Source organism: Delphinus delphis, chromosome 16, assembly GCF_949987515.2.
Source record: "Delphinus delphis chromosome 16, mDelDel1.2, whole genome shotgun sequence".
Taxonomy (NCBI): Eukaryota; Metazoa; Chordata; class Mammalia; order Artiodactyla; family Delphinidae; genus Delphinus; species Delphinus delphis.
In genome coordinates, this window is record NC_082698.1 from 79,810,382 (window position 1) to 79,831,884 (window position 21,503).

The 21,503-nt window shown below is 42.9% G+C and overlaps 1 protein-coding gene and 1 non-coding gene across 2 annotated transcripts in view; one reads left to right on the plus strand and one right to left on the minus strand.

The window, feature by feature from the left end:
• Positions 1–21,503, minus strand: part of SLC35F3 (solute carrier family 35 member F3) — a 287,899-nt gene that overhangs the window by 168,909 nt on the left and 97,487 nt on the right. The gene's annotated exons all lie outside the window — the stretch shown is intronic.
• TRNAR-UCU (transfer RNA arginine (anticodon UCU)) lies at positions 13,085–13,157 on the plus strand. The gene has a single exon. It is a non-coding gene; the product is annotated as a tRNA-Arg (tRNA).

Consider the following 21,503-nt stretch of genomic DNA (forward strand, 5'->3'; position numbering starts at 1 on the left):
CCAAGCCTGCTGATGCGTGTGAGTAACCGTTCCATAGCCCATCACTCGGAAGACACAGTCCTTGATAACTTTTGCTTAAGTACAGCCCTGAAGATCGGGCCCCCTCTCCCCCTACCCACAAGCTCTACGATCCTCGGCCTCCGAGGGTGGCCTTGAGGGCCAGATGTAGCTGTGATCAGAGGCAGATGCTCTCAGATGCAGTGCATTTCTCTCATGAATAATAATGAAATGGAATTGCCAAGGCAACATCGGGGAAGCGTTGAGAAGGGGTGGGAGTGAGAAGTTACCAAGGCAGATGAATGCACATCCTTTCCTGCGTCACCTTTCCACAGACACACGGACAGGCAGGCTGAAATAACGCACTGCTGTCTCTCTCACATATTAACCAGAAGGCTGGGTTACAAATGTTGCCCAGAAAGCTGCATTCATCTTTTGTGCCTTCTCCTCCAACTTCCATGTATTTTATGGTGAGTCTAATCTTACATGTATATTTTGTTTGTTTTTATTCTCCCAAAGCACTTGAATGCGTGTAGAGAGTGACATGTCACTTTGCACGATGTGGATTTAGGCAGATAACACTGCCATCAGTGAGTTTCCCAGGCTCTGCCCCGTCCACTCTTGCTTCTCTCCCATGTGTCTGGCTTCTGTTTCAGTTACAAGCAAATAAATGGGCTTGTTGAGCCATCTGTGGGTGTTTCCTGCCAAACTTTTTCAGAAGTTCAGACTTCAGCTGCTGTGGTTTGGAACCTTCGCGTGGAAAGCCGACAGCTGCTCGAGCAGCCTGACTCTTGGGCGTGTTTACTGGGGTGTCTAATTGCAGACGGAATGAGAGGGGACATGGAGGGACCTGAAGATGTTACGTCACAGGCAGCAGTCACAGCTGGGCCGACATCTTGGGTTTCTGTGTTTTTCACCCCAGTTTGATTCTCAACTCCCAGGCAACGAAACATGTCGCAGCCCAGGCCCTCACTCACTCTCTCGTCTTTTATCCACCCTGGGGAGGATGTAATGTTCACAGTTTACAGACTAGGAAATTAGCACATGTGCTGAAAGGCTGGATCTTGCATAAGGCTGGATTCTTCTAGAAAAGGCCTTCCATCCCCTTCCCCGCTCAGACAATCCAAGACACAACCCTAACCTTGCTTTTCTGTCTTCTCCCAAACAAGGAATCAAGATAAGAAACAAACAACAGCAACAATAACGACAAATCTTCCCAAACAAAACTGAGCCATATAAGAATCTGGGCTGAGATCCTGTTCTCAAGCTTCCAAGAATGCAAGGGCAGATCTGGCCTCAAAACACAAGCTTCTATATACACACTATTCTATATAAAATAAATAACCAACAGGGACCTACTGTACAGCACAGGGAACTCTACTCAAAATCTTGTAATAACCTATAATGAAAGAGAAGGTAATAAAAGAATATATATTAATACAACATTATAAACATCATATTAACACAACATTGTAAATCAACTGTATTCCAATAAAAATTTTTTTTAAATAAAAATTTAAAAAAAAAACCTCAAGCTTTTATTCGACAGACAGGGCATCTCTTTTCTGAAGCGTTCCCAGGAAACAGAAGCTATGAGGTTCCTCTTTTCTTCCCACATGAAGAAGGGAAGAGTCATAAATTCATTCTACATAACTATTGGTACTGATACTTTCTCTTTTTTTTTCTTTTTATTTTATATCGGAGTATAGTTGATGTACAATATTGTGTTAGTTTCAGGTGTACAGCAAAGTGATTCAATTATACATGTACACATATCCATGCTTTTTCAGATTCGGTACTGATGCTTTCTGAAGGGCTGGAAGCTGGACCCAGAAACTTCCACAGCAGTTACGTGTGGCATGGCAGTCCCGCACTCCTCCGGTGAAAAGCCATGTGGCGTTAAGGCATTCTCCTCTCTGGTGAGCAGAAGGGGCCTCCTCCAACCTATGTTTTAGGCTTTTTTTTTTTTTTTTTTTTTTTCCTCACCGTTGTGGCCTCTCCCGTTGCGGAGCACAGGCTCCAGACGCGCAGGCTCAGCGGCCATGGCTCACGGGCCCAGCTGCTCCGCGGCATGTGGGATCTTCCCGGACCGGGGCACGAACCCGTGTCCCCTGCATCGGCAGGCGGACTCTCAACCACTGGCTTCTTGAATCCGAGGCAGAAAATGCATGTGGCCAATTGTAAGCTTATCTAGGTATTGCCACAACAAAAATCAAATGCTTTGCCCAGTTAATCGACTCTGCATGTTTCTTGTACACAGGCAATCAACAGGCAGTATTCACTGAATAAGAGCATTTACTGAGTGAGAAAGGGAGGCTGTCTGCCCACGTGGAGCTCAGAGTGTGCGAAGGAAGGCACACCCAACTGCTGAATGAATGACCACTGCAGGGAGTTGCTGGGAAGTTCCGAGGCTGAGGCTGTCCCAAGGGTACCTGGCTGCCTTGGTGGCTCGGGGATGGATGTCTTCTCTGAGCCCTTCCAGGGCAGGAGGAGTTTAGCTCATCTGCGATGGAAAGGTTAGACTAAAAAGCATTCCCAGCAGAGGGCAAGGCATGGGTGGAGACCTTCTGATGGGAAGTTGCTCATGCTCTGGGGACTAAAAGAAGACCCAAGAGGTTGAAGTATAGTTGGTGAAATGAAGAGGGATAAGAAGGGAGGCTCACGAGACTGGTCACCACCAAAGAAGAGCTCTAGAAAACTCTGAGGATATGTAACAAAGGGCATGAATAACAGAGTGGCTTAGCTCAGGTCCCTGCCCCATCCTGGCAGTGCCCTTTCTGGCAGAAGTTACATGTTCTGGAGGAAGAAACACATCCATAGTCCAAGGCACCAATTTTGGGCTCCCTGGGAAGACCGCACTTGACTTAGAGTTCATCGTGTCAGGCAGAGATGAAAGGACCCCCCCCTCCTTCTCCCCACTTCTTGTCTCCCTCCCACAGAGTAGGAATGTGCACATGTGTCCACACTTTCACTCTATTTATTTCCAAGTTAGAGCACCAAGTTGCTCCAGGGCTGTTTGGATGCATTAGAACGACAAACAGATTTAGGGAAGATTCCGAACATTTCTTTGAGAAACATATAGAGGGATTGACCAAAATCTCCCAGGGATTCCAAAGGGGACGACTCAGCAATCCTCTTTAATTATCTATTAGGCGACACCAGCTTCCTGGGAGCCCTTTTACTTTTCAGAGTGGGTTTCACACAAAAATACCCCTTGAGGAACAACATAGAGAAAACGAGAGGGTACTGTGGGTGCATATACATAACGCTATCCATTGTAACCGTTACTGGAGATGCTGCAGCAGAGGCGGAGGGGCTGCTTCCTTTGAGGGGTGCTGCAGGAAGAAGTATCTGAGAAGGTCTGCTTCTTTCCAGGAAGGTTTTATTCGGAACTGTGACCCAAAGGTAACCGTTGTTTAGGGAAAGCTAGCGTGCGATGGTGGTGATCATGCCGTTCCCTTGTTCTCATTTTGTTTCTTTCTCTTCTTTTGAGTGTTATTTAGCTGCCATGTTTCATGAACACCACAAAACCTAGTTTATATTTACTTCATTAAGAAGTAAGATCCACGCACCCAATCATTTAGAATACACTGGGTCTTCATGTCCTACGACTGCTGTGTATTACAGAAAGCAACTGTCAGTCAAAGCACACTGACACTCTAAGAACTTTCTTTGTATTAACTCTGTTAATAGCGTTGTAGGATGCTCTGGGCTGTGAACTCAGTGGCTATTTCTAAATCAGGTTTGTGATAACAAATTCACATCAACTCAAAGGTGCAAAACGTTTCCATTTTACATTCCGCTCGGATGTTTCCCTATTTGTTCCTTTGGTCATCCAACAGTTACTGGACATCAGCTTTGTTCCACACACTAGGATTAAATCTACTCCCTCATTACACGGTATCAAAGTATCCTCTGGGGCTTCCCTGGTGGCGCAGTGGTTGAGAGTCCGCCTGCCGATGCAGGGGACACGGGTTCGTGCCCTGGTCCGGGAAGATCCCACATGCCGCGGAGAGGCTGGGCCCGTGAGCTATGGCCGCTGAGCCTGCGCTCCGCAACGGGAGAGGCCACAACAGTGAGAGGCCCGCGTACCGCAAAAAAAAAAAAAAAAAAAAAAAAAGGATCCTCTGATTACAAGAGTGATAGCTAATACTTCCTGAGTATTCATGATGTACCAAGCACGTTTCTAAGTGCTTTACACCCATAAACTCCTTCGTCCTCACCACCTCCCTATGAGAGTTACTGTTACTATTCCCATTTCACAGATAAGAAGACTAACGCGCAGAGAAGTTGAACAACCTGCCAAATTCCTCCAGTGGGTAAGTGGCAGATCCATCACTGGCCTCCAGGCAGCTGGGCTCCAGGGAAAGCCCTTATCAACTTATGACAACTTGCTTCCCTTCAGAATACCGATTCCCACGTTCTGACACATCAAATCCTCTCTCATTTAAATAGAGTGTGCCTAAGAAATTCATATGGTCTCCAAATCACTAGTACTGACTTATAAGGAGTGCAAGCCACCTGCAGAATAACACACGTCAAGTCACATCGCTTCTCCTGGCTTTGAGTCAATCAGTCTTAACTAATTCACACTCTGTTCCCTTTTCACGCCTGCCCTCCCCTCATCCAGCTTGGACCACACGGCTCGTCATCATATGCACGTGTTCTTAGATATAGTCCCACCTTCACACTCACCAAGGAAAAGCCCCAATCTGGTTAATCACACAGTACACGGCCATACTGGCTGGCCTGCTTGAAGTGAATGACCATCAACTTCATGTGGGCCCTTGGTGCTTTCCTGCAATCTTGCTATAGTTTGCTAAGCTTAGATGGTTTGCTCCCTTCTCTGGGGGTAATTTCAGGTCCAATAGTAAAATTCATGGAAAATGATACCTGAAAAAGGCGGCACCACTGACAATGCAGGCCTTTCAGGAATGAAGGTTTAAGATACGCCATCAGATAAAACACCCCAACCAGCCAAGTACCTGGCTGAGGGTAAAGGTCATGACGTACAGTGTAAGGAGGAAGTTGTAACACCAACAATGGCCTTCTGACCAGTTAGTGTAGCAGGTAAGCAGGCATGCTTCTTCCCTGTCTCTTTCATGTATGGATGGAGATACATACGGTTACATAAATGTACAGGTGTGTATATCCATGTAGATAGATAGAGTGAAAGAGCTGTTCACCCCCCTGCCATTTTAAGCCATCACTTGCCATACCTGCCCCTTTAGATAAAAATCTACTTCCACAATTGCCACTGGAGCCACCAGAGTCCCTGAGGCTGTCGAAAACGCGGCCTCTGTGCACCTGTGTCAGATCAAATCTCAGAGACAGAGTTCTGGGTGAAGTAGAAAAGAACTGCTTTATTGCTTTGCCAGGCAAAGGGGGACACAGGGAGCTCGGGCCCTCAAAACTGTGTGTCCCAACCTGGGGGGATTTGGTGAGGAGTTTTTATAGCAACAGTGGGCTTGCTGATAAGATCAGGGCATGTGCAGAGCCTGCACTCCTTTAATCTGGTCTCAGGTAATCTCTTGATGAGCTTCTCTGGTTCCTTTAAGCTGACCTCAGGCGGCTTCTCTGGAATGAAGAATGCTGACATCTTCAATTTGTTGAGGGTTTTAGTTCTATAAAGAGCTCAAAGATATTGTTCTGTGTATCCCTTGAGGCGGAACCAGGACCTGCCCCAAGGCTGCGCTATTGTTTCTCGGCTGTTTCTCCCTTGTCTCTGCATCCCCTCCCTTCTCTGATTAGCCACTGTTCAAATCTGCCCTTTGGAACTCTGGGAAGTTCATGGAGGCTGGAGTCTGTTCCCTACAAAGAAGAAACAGGCGACACGGAAAAGGCATCTGTGCCCAGGAGCCCCACAGGGTCCCACTCGGTTTCACCACCAAGCCTCCCTGATGTTCCATCACCCCCAACTCCCATGCTGCCATGAGATTCAGAAACGGATGAAACAGAGAGGCATTTGGAAATTAGTGGCCCTCAAACCCTGGGGCTCTGGATCAGTGCACAGTTCCTTTAAGGGTTAGGTAGCGCTGTCCCCATAAACGACCATCAGTTACATGCTGTTTCTATGGAAACTACTAACACAGTCAGGCATCAACTGAGAATTGCCTGTAGCACCCAAACAGCCTCTCTGATAGCAGGGCATCTTTCCTCTGATGCAGAGCAGGCTTAAGAAACTCAGCCATGAGCACTTGGTGCTTCTACCATCTGAGGCCCAGCTTCAAATCACTGCATGAAGCACGGACTCAGAGGATTTAAAAGGCAAATCAATTTCCTACCAGTTCCAGTTGGATTCTGAAGCTGAGTATCATTTAGCTGGCCTCCCTCTAAAAATGGAGGCAGAGGAGGGATGAGCATAGACTCCTTCATTTGTCTTAAAAATAACAGGCTTCTGGGGGCTTCCCTGGTGGGACAGTGGTTAAGAATCCGTCTGCCAATGCAGGGGACACGGGTTCGAGCCCTGGTCTGGGAAGATCCCACATGCCGCAGAGCAACTAAGCCCATGCGCCACAACTACTGAGCCTGTGCTCTAGAGCCTGCAAACCACAACTACTGAGCCCACGAGCCAGAACTACTGAGGCCCGTGTGCCACAACTACTGAACCTGAATGCCACAACTACTGAAGCCCACGCACCAAAACTACTGAAGCCCACAAGCCACAACTACTGAGCCCACGAGCCTAGAGCCCATGCTCCGCAACAAGAGAAGCCACTGCAGTGAGAAGCCTGCGCACCGCAACGAAGAGTAGCCCCTGCTGGCCGCCACTAGAGAGAGCCCGCGCACAGCAACAAAGACCCAACGCAGCCAAAAATAAATTAATTAATTAATTAATTTTAAAAAATAATAGGCTTCTAATAAGTTCTCTGAAGTGGAAGTTGCTGCTATTAACAGAGAGAACCAAATTCTGGGCAAAGACTCAGCTCCGAGAGGCAAACGCAAGTTCGCACTGCAGGAAATGAGACAGAGGAGACCCCAGCTTGACCGGCCCTCCTGGGAGTCTGACCTGACAGCTGAACGCACATGACTGCAGGTCTGTGCACAGGAAACTCTGCTGCCCCGCCCGCCTGTCGCCTGGGTGGTCCACCGCTTGCACAGAGCTGGTGGAGCGAGCATCGGCCTTAGCTAACATGTTTGCATCTGGCAAAAACATCCCTCAGCTGCAGATACCTCCTCCGGCAGCATTCCAGTTTTTCTGGCCCTCCTCAGCCTGTTTCGATCATCTGGGTACCACAGGCACAGGGGAACTGGCCAGTCCAGAGGGACTCTTTACACCTGCTCAGAGCACACTGAAGAGGCCGGCATGTCCTTGTTCCTCAGCTGGTTGGGTTCTCCCTCTTGAGCCGGGTGGAAGGTGTGCTGGTGAGGCCCAGGGCTGGAGATGGGAGAGCAGACTTCCCACCCTTGTCCCAGGAGTCGGGGAGGCAGATCTGAAAGCCTTGGAGACTCTGCGGCAGTGAGATGGGAGCCACGGTAGAGGATGGACCTTACCTGACAGCCGCAGTGATGAGGAAAGGCCTGGGGAACTGGTAGCTGGAGGTAAAACCATGGTCCCAGCAACTCACAATGTTTCTCTTTCTAAGTCCTTAAGCAGCCCGATACAGGACCCACCCCGAAATCATTCCCACTGACATTTAAGCAAAGCAGGAGATTGCCACCAGGTCGGGATGGATCTAGCTCTGGCCTCAGAGGACCCGGGACCGCCCATCACGGCTTTGCTGCAGGAGCTGGGCTCGCTAGGTGGTTTCATTGACCTCTTAATAATGCAAGCGCACGTCTTACGTCACTGAAATTCCTGGACCCCACAGATGGTGAATCTTGACTGTATTAATTTGTTTTAATTTTTCATTCACTGGATTTCCTGAAACAGGAGCGCACTTAGCTAAACTCTCATTCATCAAGAGGAACGGTCAGTTTTGGAAGTAAAAAGTTATGCTCGTGGAGAGCCGCAGGAAACGGACTATAGTGAAGGTGTGGTCAAGCCAAAACACCCAGAAGGTCATACCTAGAGTTCTTAAACGTTTATGTTAAATTTACACACCCATCAAAGGAGGACATGGTCTATTTTCTTCACAGCACTCACAGTAGACTTATATATTACGATACATAAACCTTATTCTAAAACAACAATGAAAGGAGATGTCTATAAAAACCCATTTTCCATCCTCAAGTCCTGAATCTTCCGAGACCTGAAAATGTAAATGTCAAACCAGGAGCCTATTTCTTTTAAAAAGAAGCACATTTTATCAGCAGATCTCATATCCCTTTCACATTCTCCCTTCCCACACCCAAGACTGCAAGCACTGGGATCACACAATCAACCCTTTCAAAGACACACGCCAAGTGCGCTACTATTCTTTCTCTCATCATAGAAATGCTCCATGTTTTTTGTTGCTTTCAGGTTACTTGAGGCAACTGGCATTCTTTTTCCTTGTCTTCTTTTTAAGTTATTCTAAAATAAAATAAAGTAAAATTTTACAAAAATAAAGGCTTCAGTGTTTTGATGCTGAATCTTCTAATATATCCTACTCTGGCTTTGAGGGTCTGCTTCCCAAACTCTCAGGGATAAAGGCACCAGGATCCCCTAAGAGAAGAAGCAGCTTTGGTAATAAAGAATCCATGTCCCCAGATACTACAATGCCTAAACTATACATGACTCACCCTGGGGTTTGTTTGGACACGGTATTTTCAGACAGTTAGGTCAAACAATTTTCATGTTTTAACTTGATTTAAGAGCACACGTGAAAATCCTATGGAATTAATTCTGTAAAATGAACAGAATTAGCCACAGCACCACAATTACACAGAAAGATATCACATGTGACTAAGTGTGTCACGGTGAGCCTTGGGTCCCCGGGGGAGTATCTGCAGTTTTGTCATGTGACACAACCTGCTGGGAGAAAACATGTAGGACTTACTTACAATCTTGGAGCAGAATCATGACGACTTTACTGAATCGTGGAATATAATAGCTGTAAAAGAGCTCAGAAGAACTTTCTAAAACCCCGAAAAATAAATGAAAATTAGAACAAGATACTTTTTTTTGATCTGTTGAATGTTAAACTAACCTCTGAATAAAGCCCCTCTCAGGCGAACACTTGGAGCTCCAAACCCCAACAATTTCCCAGTAAAAAGTCCCACCCAACCACAGAGCACCAGAATATTAATACGTGATGGAGACACTGAAAGAAATGGAGGGAGAAACAGACAATTCAACAATAATAAGTGGAGACCTCAATACCCCACTTTTAATAATAGATACAAAAACTAGGCAAACGAAAACAAGGAAGCAGAAGAAATGAACTCTGAAAACCAGCTACACCTAAGATATCTATAGGATGTCCAACAGTAACACAATACACATTCTTCTCAAGTACACATGGAACATTTCCAGGACAGACCACATGCTAGGCTATAAAATAAATCTTAACAAAGTTTAAAGTATTGAAATAATACAAAGTATATTCTCTAAACACAGTGGAATGAAGTTATAAATCAGAAATCAATAACAAAAAATGAATTGGGGAAACTCACAAATAAATGGAAGTTAAAACACTTCTATATAACCATAAGTCAAAGAAGCAATCAAAAGGGAAATTAGAAAATACTTTGAGATGAATGACAATTTTGTAAGACGCAACTTACAAAACTGTATAGGACGCAGGTAAAGCAGTGTCTAGAAGGAAGTTGATAGTTGTAAATGCCTTTGTTAAGGAAGAAGACAGATATCAAATCAGTAACCTAACCTTCCACCATGAGACAGTGGGCAGAGCTGAACAAACTAAACCTAAAACAAGCAGAAGGAAGGGAATAAAAAAGATGAGAGTGAAATTTAATGATATACAGAACAAAAAAAAGATAGAGAAAAATCAATGAAACCAAAAGCTGTTTCTTTGAAGAGGCCAACAAAACTGACAAACATTTAGCTAGATTGTCCAAGAAGAAAAGGAGAGAAAACTCAATTAGTAGAATTAGAAATGAAAGAAGGCACATTACAAATAAACTTACAGGAAAAAAGATCATAAAATATACTATGAACAGTTGTATGTCAATAAATTAGGTAACTTAGATGAAATGGAAAAATTCCCAGAAAGACAAAAACTACTGAAACTGACTTAAGAAGAAACAGACGATCTGAATAGAACTATAAGGAATAAAGAGACTGAATGAGTAAAAAGAAACAAAAAACCCTAAAAACTATCCACAAAGAAAAGCTCAGGACCAAATAGCTTAACTGCTGAATTCTACTAAATACAATTATTCACAAATTCTTCCAAAAACAGAAGGGGAGGAACACTTCCCAACTCATTCCATGAGGCCAGCATTACCCCCTCATACTAAAACAGGACAAATACATCACAAGACAACTACAGACGAATACTTCTAGTGAAGATGAGGGCAAAAGAGTCAACAAAATACTAGGAAACGAAATTCAGCAGTAGATACAAAAAGCATCATACACCATTGCTAAGTGGGATTTAGTCTGGGAATGCAAGGTTAGTTTAATATCAAAAGTAATTGCTATAATATACCATATCGATGGAATAAAAAACAAAAACCACATGATCATCTCAATAGGTGAAAAAAAATTCACAAAATCTAATACTCTTTCATGATAAAAGCACTCAGTAAACTAGAAATACAAGGGAACTTCCTCATCCTCATAAAGGCACCCATGAAATTCCATCGCTAACGTCATATTTAATGGTGAAAAAAATGGATGCTTTCTGGCTATGATCAGACACAGGACACAGATCCAGATCACTCTCACCACTTCTAGTTAACATCACACTGGAGGTTTTAGCCAAGGCAATTAGGTAAGAAAAAGAAACAAAAGGCATCCATACTGGGGAAGGAAGAGGTAAAACTATCTCTATTCACAGATGATTTGAGCTTGTCTACCGAAAATCCTGAGAAATCCACCAAAAAATATGGATAAGTTAGATAAATAAATTGAGAGAGACTCCATGATTGTAGTTAAGAAGACTCAATATTGTCAACATGTCATTCTTCCCAACAATATCTATAGCTTTCATGCAATCCCAATCAAAATCACAGCAAAACTGTTTTGTAGATATGGACAAACTGATTCTACAGTTTTTATAAAGAGGCAAAAGAGGCAGTATAGCCAACACAATACTGAAGGAAAATAACAAAGTTGGAGGTCTGACACTAATTGACTTCAAGACGTACTATAAAGCTACAGTAATCAAGGTAGTACGGTACTGACAGAAGAATGGATAAATGGAACTGAACACAGAGCCCAGAAACAGACCCATAAATATTGTCACTAATTTTTTATAAAGGAGCAAAGGCAATACAATAGAGCAAAGATAGGTTTTTCAACAAACGGTGCTGGAACAACTGGACATCCGTATGCAAGAAAATGAATCTAGACACAGACCCTACATCCTTCCCAAAAATAAACTCAAAGTGAATCGTACACCTAAGTGTAAAATGCAAAACTGTAACACTCCTAGAAGGTAATACACTAGAAAACTTACATGACTTGATTATAGCAATGACTTTTTAGTTACAACACCGAAGGCACAATCCAGGAAAAATATAGTCAATAAGCTGGACTTCATTAAAATTTAAAATTTCTCTGTCAGAGACAATGTCAAGAGAATTAGAAGACAATCCAAGGACTGAGAAAAAATATTTGCAAACGACATATCTGATAAAGGACTGTTATCCAAAATATACAAAAACCTCTTAAAACTCCACACTAAGAAAACAAGCAAAAATGATTAAAAAATGGGTCAAAGACTTTAACAGACATCTCACCGATGAAGATACACAGATGGCAAAGAAACATATGAAAAGATGCTCCACATCATATGTCATCAGGGAAATGCAAACTAAAACAACAATGAGATGCCACTGCACACCTACTGGAACTGCCAAAATCTGGAGCACTGACAAAACCAAGGGGTGGAGAGCGTGCGGAACAACAGGGACTCTCAGTAACTGCTGGTAGGAGTACAAAATAGTACAGCCACTTTTTTTTTAAGGGCAGTGAGAATAGTCCATGTAATATTATAATTGATGGATATATGTCTTTATACATTTGTCCAAACCCATAGAACATACAACACCAAGCGTGAACCCTAATATAATAAACTATGGACTTTGGGCGATTATGATCTGCCAATATAGGTTCATCAATTGTAACAAAGGCACCATTCTGGTGAGGGATGTTAATAATGGGAGAGACTGTGCGTGTGGCAGTGCGGCAGGGGTTATATGGGAAATCCCTGAGCCTAACTCTCACTTTTGTTGGGAACCTAAAACCGCTCTAAAAAAATTAAGTCCTTAAAAATAAACTATTAGATCTAATAAATGAGTTCAGCAGTTTTGCAGGATATAAGCCCTATACATAAAAATCTTTTTTTGCACTTGTAAACAATAATCAGAAAATGAAATTAAGAAAACACATCCTTGGGGCTTCCCTGGTGGCGCAGTGGTTGAGAGTCCACCTGCCGATGCAGGGGACACGGGTTCGTGCCCCGGTCTGGGAAGATCCCACATGCTGCACAGCGGCTGGGCCCGTGAGCCATGGCCGCTGAGCATGCGTGTCCGGAGCCTGTGCTCCGCAACGGGAGAGGCCACAACAGTGAGAGGCCTGCGTACCGCAAAAAAAAAGAAAACACATCCTTTTGCAGTAGCACAAAAAATACTCAGTAATAAATTTAACAAAATACATCCAAAAGTTATACTCTGAAAACTACAAAACACTGTTGAAAGAAATTCAAGAACACCTAAATAGAAAGACATCCCATGTTCCTGGATCAGAAATCTTAATATCGTTAAATGGCAACATTCCCTAAATGGATCCACGTATTCAATGTAATTCCTATAGTAATCCCTGCTGACCTCTTTACAGATATTGACAAACTGATTATAAAATTCAGATTGAATAGCAGGAACCCAAATGCTCAAAATAATCTTCAAAAAGAAGAACAAAATTTTAAAAGTCAGACTTCCTGATGTCAGAGGTTACTACGAAGAAACTATCACCAAGACATCATGGTAATGGCATTACAATAAACATATCAATCAAGGGAATAGAATCAATGGGACTTCCCTGGTGGTCCAGTGGTTAAGACTCTGCGCTTCTAATGCAGGGGGCACTGGTTCGATCCCTGGTCGGGGAACTAAGGTCCCACATGCCGCGCAGGGTGGCCAAAAAAAAGGAATAGAATTGGGAGTCCAGACAGAAACCCATACGTCTACGATTGACTGCTTTTCAACAAGCGTGCCCAGATCATCCAACAGAGAAAGGTACCAGGATAACTGGATAGCCACATGAAAAAGGATGATGCTGGACCCTTACCTCACACCATATATGACATTAAATCAAAATGGATCAAAGACCAAAATATAAGAGCTAAAACTATAAAACTTTTAGAAGAAAACATAGGAGTAAATCTTCATGACTCTGAATTTGGCAAAGCATTCTTAGATTTGACACCAAAAGCATGAGCAGCAAAAGAAAAAACATACATTGGATGAAACTTTAAAACATTATGCTAAGTGAAAGAAGTCACTCATAAAACATCACGTATTACTTGATTCCATTTAAATGAAACTTCCACAACACTCAAATCTATAGAGACAGAAAACAGTGTTTGCTTAGTGCTGGTAGATAGAGTGGGGAAGAGGGTAAGGCTAAAGGGTAAAGTGTTCTTTCTGAGGTCATGAAAATGTTCTAAAATGGACTGTAGTGGTGGTTGCATATATCTGTGAATGTACTAAAAACTACTGCATTATACCCTTTGGCAAATTGTATATGTGAATTATATCTCAAAAAACTGTTAAAAGAAAACCCAGATGTTTCAAGAAACAGAAAATTTTAAAAATTAATTGTGATCAATGTGCTCAAAGAGATTTAATAAACTCTGGGGATTCATAAATATTATATATCTGTTAAATAAGAATATACTGTAATAAAAGAGAATGGATGAAAAAGTTTTTAAAAATAAAATGAATCAATAAAGTGGAGAATAAATTAATACTTAGAGTCTTGGGCAAAACACAAGGGAAAGAAAACATTAAAAAAAATAATAAAAGAGATACGTGAATCAATTCAGGAGACCCAATTTTGAACTAATAGGGGTCAGCAAGTGAAAGAACAGAGGAAATAGGGGGAGAAAGAAAGAAAGAAGAACATTTTCCCCAGAGCTAAAGTACACAGCCTTTCAGAGTAACAGGCTCACCGAATTCCTAGCACAAAGAATTCAAAGAAATAAACAAAACAAGACTCAGAAGACAAAACCTGTAAGTCTACGTAATCTTATGTCAGGAGAAAGATCCTAAAAAGCTGCCACAGAGATTAAAAAAAAAGTCACTTCAGAAGGAGACATATCATCCTGGAATCTACAGAACTGAATGACAGACGAAAAATGGACAACTCCCTTCAAAGTCTGAAGAAAAATAATTTCCTAACCTAAATTCTATATCCAAATATCTGTTAATGTAAAATAAAAATATATATATTTTTAGACAAGAAAAATCTGTGTTTTCTTTCTGGCAGCTGAGACATTATCCTCTGCAGCTTTGCTTTGATCCATCTCCACGTGGGTCTGTTCACTACTTAGGGTGCATTTCCAATCTGAGAACTCCTCTGTCTTCAACTCTGAACAACTCTCAGCTATTTTCTCTTTAAATATTGTTCCTCTGTTATTCCCTTTATTCTATTCTTCTGGAACTTCTGTTATAATTGAATGGTGAATTTTCTCCTTGATCTGTTCTCCTTGTCTTTTAACTATTATTTCTAGTTTTTAAAAAATTGTTTTTTCTTTCTGCTTTTCAGGTGCTTTTCAGTACTACCTTCATATTACTAATCATCTTCAGTTGTATCTAGTCGAGAGAACTTCTCATCTATAGCATTTACCTATCGCAATGACAGAATTTTTTCTAAAATTTATAATTAGATATCTACCTGTTCTTATTTTCTCTCTTCCTATTTTCCCTATAATTTCTTGGGCTTTTTATTTATTTTTTTAATAAATTTATTTTATTTATTTTTGGCTGCGTTAGGTCTTCTTGCTGAGCACGGGCTTTCTCTAGTTGCAGCGAGTGGGCTTCTCATTGCGGTGGCTTCTCTTGAGCACGGGCTCTCGGTGCATGGGTTTCAGTAGTTGTGGCATGCGGGCTTCAGTAGCTGTGGCACATGGGCTTCAGTAGTTGTGGCACACGGGCTTCAGTAGTTGTGGCACACGGGCTTAGTTGCTCTGTGGCACGTGGGATCTTCCTGGACCAGGGCTCAAACCCATGTCCCCTGTCCCCTGGATTGGCAGGCAGATTCTTAACCACTGTGCCACCAAGGAAGCCCTCTTGTGCTTTTTAGATGGAGCTTCTGTCTTTATCTTTAGCAACTTTAAATTTATTTTAAAGTCTTTGTTTTTCTACTCTAGAAAATTAATTCCATTTGGAGTGAATTCATATTCTTATCGCTGTCTTTGCTCTTGTACCATTAGATTTGCCCATGTATTTTGCTCTTTCGATTGGCATGCCAACTTAGAAAGGGAAGGGTTTTTCCTTGTTTGTTTAGTTTTTGCACTATTTTCACTTTCTTCTTTCCTGTATTTTAGTGAGATGTTCTGTGTGGCCCTTTGGCATTTAATCCATAATCAGATCTTATAATGACTTTTCAGAGTTTTCTGCTCCAGTGTATTTTATTACCAGCCAACATGTGGCCTGATGCAGCTCCTTGTCAGGAGGTTAAGTATCTGACCACCACCCCTCCCAGCCGCTGGCCCACACATTTTCTGACTCAGCTCTTGGCAATAAGTTTACTACCTTGTTTTTCCTTTCATGGGCAAGGGGTTGAACCTCCCCATCCCAGTATCTTGCTTTTCTTTTTCCAGATTTACTGAGATATAATTGACACACAATATTGTGTGAGTTTAAGGTGTACGATGTGGTGATCTGATACACTGACGTACTACAATATGATTACCAGCATCGTGTTAGCTAACACCTTCAACACTTTACGTAATTACCATTTCTTTTCCATAGTGAGATTTAAGCTCTACTCTCTTAGCACCTTTCAAGTATTTAATACAACATTGTTAACTACAATCACAATGCTGTGTGTCAGATCCCCAGAACTTAATCTCACAGCTGGAAGTCTGTACTCACTGATCAACATCTCCCCACTTTCCTCACCCCCAACCTCTGGTACCTACCATTCTGTTTCTATGAGTTCACTATACACACACACACATATATACACACATACACTACATCACCATATATATATATATATATATATATATATAAAATATAATATAATATCTTCTTTACCCAGGATCTGGCTTTAAGCTGTAAGCCTTACTCTTTTCTTCCTTATTGAGCAAAACAGTTTCTTCTTCCTCACCCCGCAAAAGCCAAGATCCCTCTCTCACTGCCCGCCCTGGGTCCTGCACTGGGCTCTGTGCACCGTGTACCTGTGGCATCAGTTCCACCCATCACCTTGAGTTTCCATTCCATTTCTGGACCACAGAGCTGTTTAGCACATTCTGAGCGCAATCTTCCTATTTCAGCCAGCTCTTTCCAATTTCAGCTGTTGCTGGCATGACTTTGGAGCAAAGGAATGTTCTGTAGCTGGGTCTTCATTTATGAAGGCCACCGAATGAGAACAGTGAGGTCAATGGCATCGAAAGGAAAGTTTACATCACTCACAGTCCCCTTGGCACGGGAGGAACAGGTCACCAGGCAGGGCCATGGGAGGGCACCAGGTTTTGGTCAGGAAGCAGAAGCAGGAGTGAGCGACTGGTTTAGGCAGAGCCTTTACTGGGGTCTCTGTGGGAAAGGCAGGGCAGGGCAGAGTAAATGGTTTAGGACTGGCTCGTTTGAACAATTTTGAAGGCTCTAAGCTCTGGGGGGTGTCCTCAGTTGCCTGGTCCCTGGTCCAGGGATGATTAAGAACAGTTGACTCCTCTATTCACAGTAGTGACAACTTAGGTGTCCGTCCACAGAGGAATGGACAAAGAAGGTGTGGTACATATACACAATGGAGTACTACTCAGCCATCAAAAAGGACGAAATAATGCCATCTGCAGCAACGTGGATGGACCTAGAGATGATCATACTAAGTGAAGTCAGTCAGAGAAAGACAAATACCATATGAGATCACTTCTATGTGGAATCTAAAATAGGACACAAATGAACTCATCTACAAAACAGAAACAGACTCACAGAGACAGAGAACAGACTTGTGGTTGCCAGGGGGGAGGGCCGTGGGGAAGGGATGGATTGGGAGTTTGGGGTCAGCAGGTGCAAACTATTGTATATAGGATGGATAAACAACAAGGTCTTACTGGATAACACAGGGAACTAGATTCAATATCCTGTGATAAACCATAATGGAAAAGAGTATGAAAAAGAATGTATATGTATGTATAACGGAATCACACTGCTGTACAGGAGAAATTAACACAACCTTGTAAATCAACTGTACTGCAATAAAATACATTAAAAACAAATAAATAAAAGAACAGTGCCTCTTCTGCTGTTGGCACCAGGTTGAGGAGGTGTGACTCTGGATTGGTGAGTCTGCAGACCAAGGACCCGCTGGGGCTGAGCCCTCCGCAATCTCTGAAGACTGGCTGGCCAGTCTCTGCCCAGCCAGAAAGGTTTATTTTTATTTTTTTGTCTGTGTTGGGTCTTCGTTGCGGTGCGTGGGCTTCCCATTGCGGTGGCTTCTCTTGTTGCGGAGCACAGGCTCTAGGTGCGCAGGCTTCAGTAGTTGTGGCACGTGGGCTCAGTAGTTGAGGCTCGTGGGCTCTAGAACACATGCTCAGTAGTTGTGGCACACGGGCTTAGTTGCTCCGCGGCATGTGGGATCTTCCCGAGCCAGGGCTCGAACCCATGTCCCTGAATTGGCAGGCAGATTCTTAACCACTGCGCCACCACGGAAGCCCCCAGAAAGGTGTTTTAAGATGTCAAAACATCATACAGAAAACAGAAACATGATTAATATAGGAAGTGTTTCAAAGCATGAACTCACAGATTTGTCCTGGCCAAAATTCTGTTTCTAGAGTAATCAGCCTTAGATTATCTATTGTTCCTTCAATTTGAAAGATGGGCGTCTGATTCATTTATACTTCCCCTTTCTTCTTTCAATGTATATATGTGTGTGTGTATATATATATATGTACATAAATTATTTATACATATATATAAATAATGATTTCTTTATTAATTTTAAATAATATACCCACACTTACATTTGATCCCGTCAGTTTTCGTCTGACTTCCTGATTCCTACCATGTAGGATGAGGACATTCAAGCCCCCATCCTTTGCTCCCTCTTTCCCACCCCCCTCTGCCAGACCACACTTGTACTATTAACATGTCAAGTCTAGTGACATTTACATTCTGACCTGCAGGTACAGCCATGCCTCTCTAGCTCTTTGTACACACTGATGCTAAAAGCTGAGAATAGAAAAAGAGAAACATCTATTGCAGCAGTAACAGCATTATGATGCAGGTTCATGGCCAGAGAAGTGCTTAACATTTTCAAAATATGTAGAAGCATATTTTTATAATCTCAGGGGACTGAATTATTTCTTAGACAAGAAACATGTATTGATAAACCACAAATGAAAGTATTCATAAATGTGAACGTATACAAATAAAAAAGACCCTATAGGGCTTCCCTGGTGGCGCAGTGGTTGAGAGCTCGCCTGCTGATGCAGGGGACGCGGGTTCGTGCCCCGGTCCGGGAGGGTCCCACATGCCGCGGAGCGGCTGGGCCCGTGAGCCATGGCCGCTGAGCCTGCGCGTCCGGAGGCTGTTGCTCCGCAACGGGAGGGGCCACAACAGTGAGAGGCCCACGTACCGCAAAAAAAAAAAAAAAAAAGACCCTATAAACAAAGTACAAATAAAACCCACAAAAACCTCACAATACAAAAAATTATTTTGCAATGCAGATAACTGACAAAGGACTTACCCAGACTATATAAAGAATTACAAATCAATACAGAAAAGACAACTTAATTGAAAAGTAAACATAGCAATTTGCCAAAGAGGACATCCAAATGGCCAATAAGCATATGAAATACAGTCACCCTCACTAGTAAGGAAGAAATTGCTAATTAAATCTATAAAATACCATCTATTTCATAAGCATCAGATTGGCAAAATATCCAGTCTTCAATATCAAATATTAGTAAGGATATAGAATAATCCTCTACATTCACCCTTATACTCCTTTTACATATTTCCAGTGTAAACTCAGATAGGTATAAACACTTTGGAGATAGTAATTGTTAGATGTATCTAGCTTGATAATTAGATAGTAAGATATGGGTCATTGGGAATACTTTTTTTTTTTTTTTCTTTTTTTTCGGTACGCGGGCCTCTCACTGTTGTGGCCTCTCCCGTTGCGGAGCACAGGCTCCGGACGCGCAGGCTCAGCGGCCATGGCTCACGGGCCCAGCCGCTCCGCGGCATGTGGGATCTTCCCGGACCGGGGCACGAACCCGTGTCCCCTCCATCGGCAGGTGGACTCTCAACCACTGCGCCACCAGGGAAGCCCTACTGTGCTTTTTATGGCGTACCACTTCCTCTGACTCTGTCAGTCTAACAGTTGTTTGCTGGATAAAAGCAGAATCCCTGGAGTCTGGCAGTGAGAGAGAGGAATTTACCAGGCAGCTGGCCTGGCTCTATATTCACGGGCTGGACCGAAGCAGTCAAGGTGGACACGCATGTCCGTAAAGATGATGGCTTGAGCACAGAGCGCACTGACCAGCACCCCTTCCCGTGCATCATGAGAAGCAGTGACCAAGGAAGGGTCTAGGAGGTTTTGCTTTGTCTTTAGTATGGAGCATCTAAAGAACAACTTCCAGGGTAGGAGATAAACTAAGGGAAGGCAGTTTCACGGAAGTCTCCCAAAAGGTGGAGACAAAGGCTCTATTTGGGCAAAGTTGAAAGGACCATGCCTATGCTGCGGCCAGGTTAGATGAAAAAATGAAGAAAAGAATTTCTACATATGGAATCATAAGTAAATACTTTTTGAGGAAAAAGGAACATTCAGTGGGTGATCCAGGGGTGTATCAGTTTCCTAGGACTGTCAAGACAAATTACCACTAATTAGGTAGCTTAAAATAACAGAAATTATTCTCTTAAGTTCCAGAGGTGAAAAGTCCAAAATCCAGGTGTCAGCAAGGTTGGCTCCTTCTGGAGGTTCCGAGGGAGAATCCGTTCCACCCTCTCCTGGCTTCTATTGCTGCCAGCATTCCTTGGCTTATAGCTGCATCACTTCAATCTCTGCCTCCTTTGTCCCCTGACCTTTTTCTCTGTGTCCTCTTTTCCTATAAGGACACTAGTAGTCATTGGACATACGGTCCACACTAAATCGAGGATGATTTCATCTCAAGATCCTTAATTAACTGTATCTGCAGAGATGGTATTTCCAAATCAGATCACATTCTGAGATTCCAAGTAGACATGAGTTTGGGGGTATAGTACGCAATCTACTCGAAGGAGCCAGGCAAAATAAAAGTGTTAAAGGCACATGTGCACTGAATCCAATTCTTGTCGCCAGTGAAGGGAAACTGATGAAAGACAGGCCGTTTGACAGAACTCTGTATTAACAACACTCACCGCAGGGAAAGTCCTTTAACTCCTCCAAAGCAAAAAAAAAAATATTCTGCTTTGTTCAGTCTACTCATCATCCCATCCAAGGATCTACTCATCAATATGATTACTGAACACCTGTATGTTTTTGCACTGTGCTGGGTACGATGTACTTGTACTGGAAACCGAGGCTTCACAGGAATCATTTAGTTGTAACAGAATATAACCTCATTCACCTTCAGATAAGCTGTAATGGTGCTTTGGTTTGCAAACAAAACTTCTGCTATAAAATGGGCACAGGACTAGAAGAGCATTTACAAGAATAACTGTAAAACACGCTACCGTTTAGTCTGCTGTGTGTGTGCGTGTGTGTGTGTGTATGTAGACAGATGATAGATAGACAGACAGATAGATAGATAGGCAGATAGACAGACTGGATGGATAGCTCAATATATGCTTTCAAATCTCATTTTCTCTTCCTGGACAAGCAAGATTACATTGCACCTTCAGTCTCCTTTGCAGTTAAGCTGGGAGCATGTTACTGGATTCTGGCCAGTGAAATTAGGTGACAGGGATGTATGCCATTTCAAGGTCTGGAAAAACATTCTTCTTTCCCTTCCGTGTAGACCATGTGCCAAAGGTCTTCAGTTCAAGATGGAAGAAGCATGGATCCCCAAAGAACATGGAGGAGAAAGACCAAGTAGACCCACTGGATTCACATCAGACAGTGATAAGAGTAAGAAACCAACCTTTAATGCAGTAAGCCATTGAGAATTGGGGGTTATTATTACAGAAGTTGTGGTGTTTTCCCATGGGTACCTGCAGGCACTTTCTCCTTCCCACCTGCTACCTGATGCTGCTTTGCTAATCAACCCGCTTGCTTTCACCATCCGAAATTATCTTGCTTTTATATT